Here is a 10,000-nt window from a genome sequence, read left to right as displayed (position 1 = left end):
TTTATATCCTCCTATCTAGAAAAAAAGAAGAAGAGTCAGGAAAAAAAAGCTTCTCCTATCATGCTCTGCCTTCCCAAGATGTCCTTCGCGTATACAAATGCGCTGACCATCCTTTCCTTCTTCTTTCCCAAAGAGCGATGCAGATACGCCCGGTACGTTTCTTTTTCTTTTCTTTTCTAACCATATACCCCACACGCCCCCTGATCTTTGAGATCAATGAGACACTTCATAATCCTTCATCCAAGCAGGCCTCCTCCCCTCACGTTGAGGCCTCTGGGGGACAACTTCTTGGAGGTTGACGTTTTCAGCTTCACTACAGACATTCTCGTCCAGTTGTAAAGAACCACAATGTGGGGCTAAGTCGAATTGAGGTGCATCGTTAGCTTCTTGGTGGATATCGACTTCCTCCTCTTCACTATCATCACTGCGCACCGGTAGGGTTACACGACGCAGGTTTAGGACATGCCGGGGAATGCCATTCACCATTACGTTGTTCTTTGACTGCGTTCCCGTTACGACCCCCCTACCCCAGCGAGTGGTACATTTTGCATTGGGGCCTTTACACACACCTCCTCGCCCACTTTAATGGTAGCTTCTTCACCATCAATTCCTACCGTTTTGTTGCACGGATGCCGCCACTTATATGCAAAGATGGCTCTATGAGGCACAGTTGTCTCATCTTGTCTGGTTTTCGGTGAGATGTTGTACCAAAACACTGCCTCCATGGGTGAAATGTTGCTTTTTTCCGCAGCAGCCTTGATTGTGCGATGATTCCTCTCCACTATCCCATTGCCGCTCGGCCGATACGCTGCCCTAAAAATTGCCTTACTCCCCACCTATCACACACCGATTTAAAGGCTTCTGATCGGAAAGCGGGGCCATTGTCTATTAACAGTTCCTCTTTCCAAAAATATTTCTTCGATGACCCCTCCAATCGCCCATGCAGCTTCTGCTCTGATCTCTCTCCATATGGTAAACTTCCCCGGTCCACATCGACAGATACAGCTTATGGCGATAATGGAGCACATCAATGGCCAATCGCTTCCAGTCCTCTGCAATATGTAACTCACCTGCTTCGTGTCTGGATGGTCCGGTGTCTATCGATTGGCACTCCTGAAAGTGCTCTACTACTTCCCTGTCCTCCTTCTCGGTGGTTTCCGGGTAAAGCTCTCTTGCCAGGAATAACGTCCGTTCTCGCCCAAAGTGGTGCACTTCCTGTAACTTTTTAACTTTCTCCCCTGCACAGCATACTGAGGAAACCTCCTTTCTTTCTTGCAGCCAGGCCTTCTTTACTCGTGTCATCGAATCCGCCTTGTTCTTTTCTGATGGGATCAGCACTACAGATACCTTCAACTGAAATTCCGCTATCAAATCTGCAAGTACTCCAAGCCTGCGCGAGATCAGCATTTCTGCAGCACCTCTAGTCCTAACTCTCTTATCACCAGTTACTGCTGACCTGATCCATGAAACTACCGTTGCCGAATCGGATTTGATTTCAATCGTTTTCAATCCCCACTTCAGGGTCAGATTGATTCCTTTCATAGCGGCCTCCAGTTCGGCTACGTTGATATGGGAATAGTCGTTTTTCTTCCTTAACCACGCCGCATCTTCCACAGTTACGCCATCTATCTCTAATGCGACGCTCAATGCCAGACTACTGGCATCACACCAAATCACCCCTGCGTCTCCGCCGCTGACGTACCATTCCCCCTTTACTGGATCTTCTTTCGTCACTCTCGCGATGATTTCTTGTAGCATGTTCGTGACCTCCTTCGTCACACGGCCCTCCCAGCCATCAGTGCCCGTTTGTCGTTTAATAAAGCTGCACGCTATCCTGAGCCAGCCGGCGATTGGATAGTGTCCCACCAGTCTCCCGCAGACCGAGAAGAGTTCTCGTTTTGTCAGGTCGGTTCAGATTTCGGGTATTGCATTCCCTCGTCTAAAGACAAGGCTTCCTTTGCCATCTCGGCATAGTTTCAACCCTAACACCGCTCCTCCATCCAGGGACTCCGCCGGTTTTGCAGTCAACCCATACCTCGCGACATGGCCTCTCACTTTCTCTGCTGACACTCTGCTTCCTCCATGAAAATGTCGTCAATGTACGAACTAGTGGCCTTGTCCACTGTACAGTCTTTACTCAGTACCGTCTTCAGCACGGCAGTCATAATTTTTGGGGCCGAGCTCAGCCCAAAGCCTAACCTCGTCAGGCAATAAAACTTCCCCTTGTACCGGACCAATTGATGTTGCCAGAGTTTTTCATCTACATGGATCTGGAGATAAGCCGACTTCAGGTCGAAAATCTTAGTGGCCTGCTCCATCCTCCTCCACTTCCTCATCACCTCTTCGCATACATCAATCCCCTTTTCAGTGTGGCAGGCTACGTATATGTTTAATTCTCTGAAATCCAGTACCGGTCTAACTTTATTCTTTGTGGGTTGAACAACAGCCAGTAATGGTAGCACTCCTTTTTCTTCTCCTGTCCACGGTTTCAGAATTCCTTCCTCTATCCACCTGTCTACTTCTTCCTCGAATCCTTTTCTTATTTCTCCTCGCAGTATTTTCTCGTAGCAGCTTACTTTGTTTCGTAGTTCCTAAGGCCCAGAGATCCAGTTCCCTTCCACCGTCCACCTCTCACCATCGAACCTTGCCAGGAAATCCTCGTCCTCGATGAAGCAAGCCTCTGGTTTTTGTGTTCTGATATTTCTATCACCTTCCATTCTTGTCATTCCTACTGCACCGAGGCGTCCAAAAGTTGCCCCCCTCTCAACGTAGCGCCCCCAGTTGGTTGATCGCACTCACACCTAAAACCACATCAACCTCACCAACCAGACGATCCAACACCATGGCTCGTAGTCCAATAGGCACACCTTGCACCAGTACTTCCGCTGTTGTCTCTCCCAAGCATTTCATCTCCCTGCCGTCAACGATCTTAATACTCCACTTAATACACACCTGCATTTTTAACATGAAGCAAAGGCTCAAATCGAGGCAAGCAGTAGAAAATGATTAATTATAAATCACCCTATCACGTACTAGCAGACAAAAATAGACTGAATATTATAATGATTAACAAGATGGAAAAAGTATCAAATCGAGGAGGCAGAAACCTATGCGAATGCATAATATTTTGTCAAAGAGCTAAAAGAAATATAGGAGATGAATACGCTTATACTAATAATTGTAGATTCGCTAAGTACCTTTCCAAAAACTTGATAAGGAAAATAAGAAGCAAAGATAAAATCAACATCGTACAACACACATCTGAAATACTAAGAAAGAGAAAGCAATATAATCAGATAACACCGAATAAGTACGGGAATATTGAGATAGAAATTGAACAAACTTTGAATTCAAAGAATTTAAGTAAACTGAAACTGCAAAGAATTTCATAATCTGAAATCCCTTTCATGAAATATAATCGTTACACCAGCTCCTGCTGGTAAAACACACAACAGTCAGATATTGCCGACAAATAGCATTGCATAAACACAACTTGAAGCATTTAAATAAATACTACATTAAGTAAAACAATAAGTTAGATACAATCATAACCACAAGAAGTGCGAAGGGGATGAATGTCGGAATATTGAAAGCATCATTCAGATTTTCACATGAAAGGTACGGAGAGTGCTGATATCTTGAAGAGTTTATTGCTACTTATTTTAAAGACGATTAACGGCTGATATTAGCGAGAAATTTTAAATCACTGTTATTATAGAACAAATTAATTTGTAATAGGTATTGAAATAAGCGGAGAACGTCGAAAATCTGTGAGACTTATTGTCACTCAGACTGTATAGTGCATTATCATTATTATTTTTACCATTTTATTATATCATCATTATTAATCTCATTTCATTATTGTCATCTTCATTATTATTATTATCGCCATTATTATTAACACTATTATAATTATTATTATCATTATGACCATCAGATTTATCATCATTATTACCACCGTATCACTATTATAATTATAATTATTATAATTATTATCATCATTAGTATTATCATCATTATTTTATTTATTACTATCATCGTCATTAATTATTCTCATTGTAAATATCAATATTATAATTATTAGTATCATTTGATCATCATATTTATTATCATTATTATCATTTTATTATTATTATCATTGTCTTTATTATTTACACTATTATACTTAATATTATTGTCATCATATTTATCATCATTATTGTCATTTCGTTGTTATTATCATTTAATTATTATCATCATCATTATTATCATTTCATTATTATTATCATTTTATTATTATCATTGTCATTATTATAAACACTATTATAATTATTATAATCATTATGATCATTATATTTATAATCATTATTATCATTTTCATTATTATTATCATTATTTTCTATCATTTCGAATTATAAGAGTAAGACGAACTGGTGATTTTCATTTAATTTTAACTCCAGGTTTCTCCCTCGTATTCGCGTCAACATTGGAAATGCAATTGTTTGGAATTGTTCCATATTTCTGATTATCTCTTCTTTCTCTGTATTGATTTGTTCTGGAATATTTCCAAGGCTGTGATCGCGATCGGCACCACACTTGCTTTTACTTTCATATTTTTCAATTTTCTGGCCCGATCAAATTATTTAGTTACCGTTCAATCAATCCTTATAATGCTACTGGATGAAGATGAAATGTTGGAGAAATTATGAATTGGCTGAATGGAAAAAAATCTTTTACAAATAAAAAAGGCAATTTCTACTGACTGCTTCACTTTATCCGTTCTTTTTTATGTCTAGAAGATTTACAGTTTTGCACTTTTGTACTTTTCATTTCATTGTGATGATCATTGTTTATTTGAACAACAAAAATGATCATTTCATTTTTACGTTTTTTTCTTTTATAAATCTAGTTCAAGAAACCACAAATTATGTCAATATTATTTGATAGGAAGTATGCTTAGTCTATTATTTCTCTTATTTTGTTGTTTTGATTTTATCAAACACAAGTTGATTATCTGTTCCTATAATCACTATTTATTTATAAAGTTAACTATGTGTGTATATTTATATATTTGTATGTACAGAATTACATTAAAACTATTGATTATTACGTATTTTGGATCATGGCACTTAAGCATAAATATTTGTAAGGTAGGTTTTATTTATTCAATTAGGTTTTATGAAAATCCTTATGGAAATTATATACATCTGGTGTTTTGTGAAATTTTGTACAGTGTGTATTAGATTTCAATTGCCACATATTTCCCAGATTTAAACTTCCTTGGAATATTATAAAGCAGTTTTAAGAACAAAATCATTTTTAAATCATAATGATTTGCATGTAATTTTGTCTATAGTAATTAGATACGAATTGAACTTGATTTCATGAATTTCAATTGGTCTTAAAGACAGCTTAAGATTTCAAATTGCAACAAGATTTCTCGACATAATGTTACTCATCATTATATCGTGATTATAATATGCGTAAGAAGGAATAAGGGAGTCCAACACTTTTCAGCGAATTAATTTTTCATAGCACAGAGGTTTTCTAGTTCTACATAAACTTATATGACCATCAATGATGCAGAAAGTTGACTGAGTTATGACTCCCAGATACTTTTCCGCTACAATTCCCCCAAACGACCAAATATATTTGAAATCCACCAAAAATCTTGATAGTTATTTTTTACACATAACACGTCATTGCGATAGAAAAAAACGGTTTGTTCCTTAGGTAATCGAAAAATGTTCCCTCTATCGGCGGAAAATACATAAATCATTATACATAGTATAAAACTATTTTAAATTCCTGTGCATTTCTTTCAGCTTAAATCAAAATAGTTGTTTATATGATATCAAAAGTAATAATTTACATTTGAGACATTTCACACATGCTTCGTGTGTTGAATTAATTTTTATAATATTCTTAATAAACTTTCTGAAAATGTTGGTTTGTTTGCTTTAAAAATGCATGATTTTTGCTGAGATCTAAAAAATGATTTTATATTTTAATATTCCGTCATTCTTCTAACAGTTTATTTTTTATATTAGCATACAGCAGAAGATGAAGAATTGTTTCACTTTTTTAATTTAAGTTTTGTTAATATACACTTATCGCTACAAAATTAAAATGTCTTATAGACTATAGGAAAACCGACAGGAGATTTAACAAAGATAGAATAAAATTTAAAGAAAAATTAAATAGCAATATAGTTTAAATGTAATAGCAATATAGTTTAAATGTAATTAAAGAAAATATTTTAATTTGATAGGTATTTTTTTTTACTATTAGAAAAATTTCTACGTTTTAGCTTTTAATAAACAAGTTAAATTGGTCATTTACTCAAAAAAAATTTTAATATTCTACTCGAATGCTTAGAATAGGGACACAAAGGGATGAGTGCAAAGAGCGGGCCATACGTTGAGACCTGGGGGTCAAAAGAGAAAAATGAGGAAACAAGGAAGGAGGGATGAGCAATTTCCCGGGATCTCAGAGAATTATTTGCGTAGATTAGAGACTTGGGTCCAAATTTAGTGTTAGCCTTACAGTAGTAAAAGGTAAAATAGTGCAGTTAAAATACAAAGAAAAAGACAAAAGAAATGGAAAAAATCACTAATAAGAAGAGGATTCCACATAATAATAAAACTAAAATGTCGTCAAAAACGCTCACATTAATTTTAGTAAGGTTTTGTTCTTCATCTATTTATTCTTGACAAATAGCTTTATATCATGGTTCATTTATTGTGTATCTTGTTACAGTATAAATGAAATTTTTAAACACATTTTTACTTTGCTCTCTTCTTCCACTTTCTGTAACGTATTGGCGTAATCGGCAACAAAAATCAGCTTCAAACTCTAAATAGTGTTTCAGGCAATCAACTTTTTATACCAAACGAAACCAGTGAAACGTATTTCATACTAATTACCATCTGCATGTGTCCCGTTGATTAATTAATCTCCTGGTTTTTGTATAAATACCCTTTTTACGGGACGAACGATCAAATTGTTTCTTCTGTTTAGAATAATTAAAACTAGATAACGTTGATACACAGATGTTAGTATCAATGTCGGTTTATTTTTAGACTGGGCTATTACTCAGAGATTTAGAGGAAATATAACATATTAAATCATTCTGTAAAAATTTGATTTTTATAAAAACAAGTCTTGTCTGTGCCTTAGTTTCTTATGAAAATTGCTAGTATTAATGGATAAGGTTGAGTATTTATGGAACAGGCTAGCAACATCAGGTCTATGAAGGAGAAGGTAAAAAAAAAGAAAAAACAAGAGGCCAACCTAATTGCAGATACATTTCTGAACCTGATCAAAACCTCAAGTTGAATTGAGATTCACCAGCCCAAATATAAAGACAATATTCCATAATGGTCCGTAGATTTGTAAAGATAAAGAATAGATTCGGCTGGAATAAAGAAATAAAGAGGACCAACTTTACGTGAAGTATGAATAGCAATGGATCTAATTGATGAACTTTAAGTAAGATTTTATGAGAAAAAAAATGTAGAAGTTTTAGAGTCAATTTTGACTCAAGAACAAGCGATCAATGAGAATAACAGGGCGAAAAAGAACGTCTATGATTGAAAGGATTGAATCAGACAAATCATTTTTGCCCCATACATAATCCAACTTAGGATAACTTCTAAATTAGATTATAGTTTAACTGATCCAGGCGAGGTGAACCAGCAGAAACACTAGAATAGGGAGTAGTATTGCCAGCATTCTGCATAATATACATTGGAATATATAGTTGAAGAAACACTGTTACGCCGAGTATAGAGACCTGAAATAACTTCAGAATTTATAAGAAAAGAGAATTAATAAACGTCATTGCGAGCTACTCGAAAGCTTTAATAGAATAAAACTAATAATATCAAGGATCTTACCTGAAGTTTCTGTAAAAATAAAAATAGTATGTCATCATCTGTCGAAGGACTTTGTAATGTCCTAATTGTCCTACTCTCATGAAATATCCGTAAACCTACAAATCCGCTCATTTATAAATATTGACATGTACGATGTTATACTTTGGGTATATTAAACATTACTAAAGAAATCCAAACTTTCCAGAGAATAAAAGTATATTCAAACTTACGAGGAAGAATGAAAATATTAATTTGAGAAGAAGCTACTCAGTTACGTGTAAATAACACAAAACGATAATATATGTCAATAAGGAATTAAAAAGCATATGTTGTTAAGTAGTTTTTATCTCTTAACACGTTAATGCAGACAAATCAAGGCACACAGAGTTACATATAGACAGTTGGCAACTTCATATTACTGCACAATATGCACTACTTGAGATGGGAAGTATAAAAAGCCTGTATTCTCAGTCAAAGATGTGTTTAATATTTTTTGTTTGACTATATATATATATATATATATATATATATATATATATATATATATATATATATATATATATACCTTTTAAATAAACACATGGACCGAAAAAACAATTCATTATAAACGATTTATGCGGAAGTATTCAGATTCGATAACAAAGCAGTGTATCACTGAAGATTGGTTTTGTATGCACCGACAAACGTATTTTAGAACTACAATTGTTTGAAAATTAAATTAACTAACAATCTGCTCTTTTTGAGTATTTGCATTAAAATAATTTTGATGTTTCAATGCTAATTTCTAAATCTGATGAATTAACTAAATTTAATCCTTATTTATGGAAATAAAAATGGCATTAAAATCAATTCCTGTTTATTTACGAATTTTTGTTGCGTAATATGCCGATATCCCTGGCTGGAGAAACTTCTGAAATATATTTCGATCGGATGTCTGTGTGTGAAACCCGCTCCACCCGCAAGATAATATCGATATATTAAAAAAGAAACAAAACAAAAAAAATATTCCCGGAACAAAGGTTTAGTAAATACAATTAAAGCAGACGTTCACACTTCAATTCGTATCAGTGCCGCAAAGTCATATGTGACACATAATAATTAACATTTTCATGGTGCGAAAGTGTACGTTTTTGTCAACTCATGGCAGATTCATTTGCTGACAAAATACTTGGTTCATTTCTTTCGGTAAAGAAGGCATTGATGAAAATTCGATCATTTCATATGAAAACAATTAGTTAAGATACTTTTATAGTTCTCTGGTCATAGCTACTACTTCATAACTAATATTTATTCCGAACTTCTGAATAGTGTACAAATAGGTCAAAGCAGCAATCGAAGCACGTTTCTTCGTGGGAGGGTTATGACAAGCCGCACTCTTCTCAGTGGTGCGCTTTTAAGTCTGCAGATACTATAGCTCAACAGCAGAATGCATTTTGCAAATGCATCCGTCATAAGTCAAGTATAAAAAGTCTAGGATTTATAAATGCTAAAATAATTGTAAGAGGGAAATAGCCGCAGCCAAGTGAGGGCACAGAAATCACCAGAAAACGAATTGAGTCAAAGAAATAAGAAACTCGCAATTTCTGGAACATTTGTAATGATGTTGGTACATTGCTTGCGAAGATGACCATTATCATGCAATTGTTCTCTGGGTTCGCACGCTAACAACATATGTCTAGGGTTAGTTTTTCCCATGAGTTAGAATACAGACTGATCTGCTTTAGGGAGACCTTTAGATTGTCCTTGAATCGTTTCCGCTGTTCTCCTGCAGTTCACCGTAAAGGAGCTCTTTTGGGAGCCTTAAATCAGGCATGCGGCGTACATGATCTACTAAAACAAATCTGACATTGCTGTAATATGGTGTGTACTGACGGAAGGTTTAATCGGGCTAGAACATTTGTGTCTGTTATCTTGTCTTGCCACTTAATTTTTAACAATCTACTGAGGTAGATCACATGGAAATGGTTCAGTCTAGTATATACAGTCCGAGTTTCACAAGCATGCATAAGGATGGCAAGAATCACAGCTCTGTATACTTGGAGTTTGGTCTGCAGCCGAATTCATTTAAGCTCCCACACAGTGATTCTGATACCCCAAAGGCAGCACTAGCGTTTACTATTCTGCAATCAACTTCATCGTCCATG

Source organism: Euprymna scolopes, chromosome 3 (genome assembly GCF_053919585.1).
Source record: "Euprymna scolopes isolate OS-2025 chromosome 3, ASM5391958v1, whole genome shotgun sequence".
NCBI classification, from domain to species: domain Eukaryota; kingdom Metazoa; phylum Mollusca; class Cephalopoda; order Sepiida; family Sepiolidae; genus Euprymna; species Euprymna scolopes.
Note: the sequence above shows the minus strand (reverse complement) of the source record.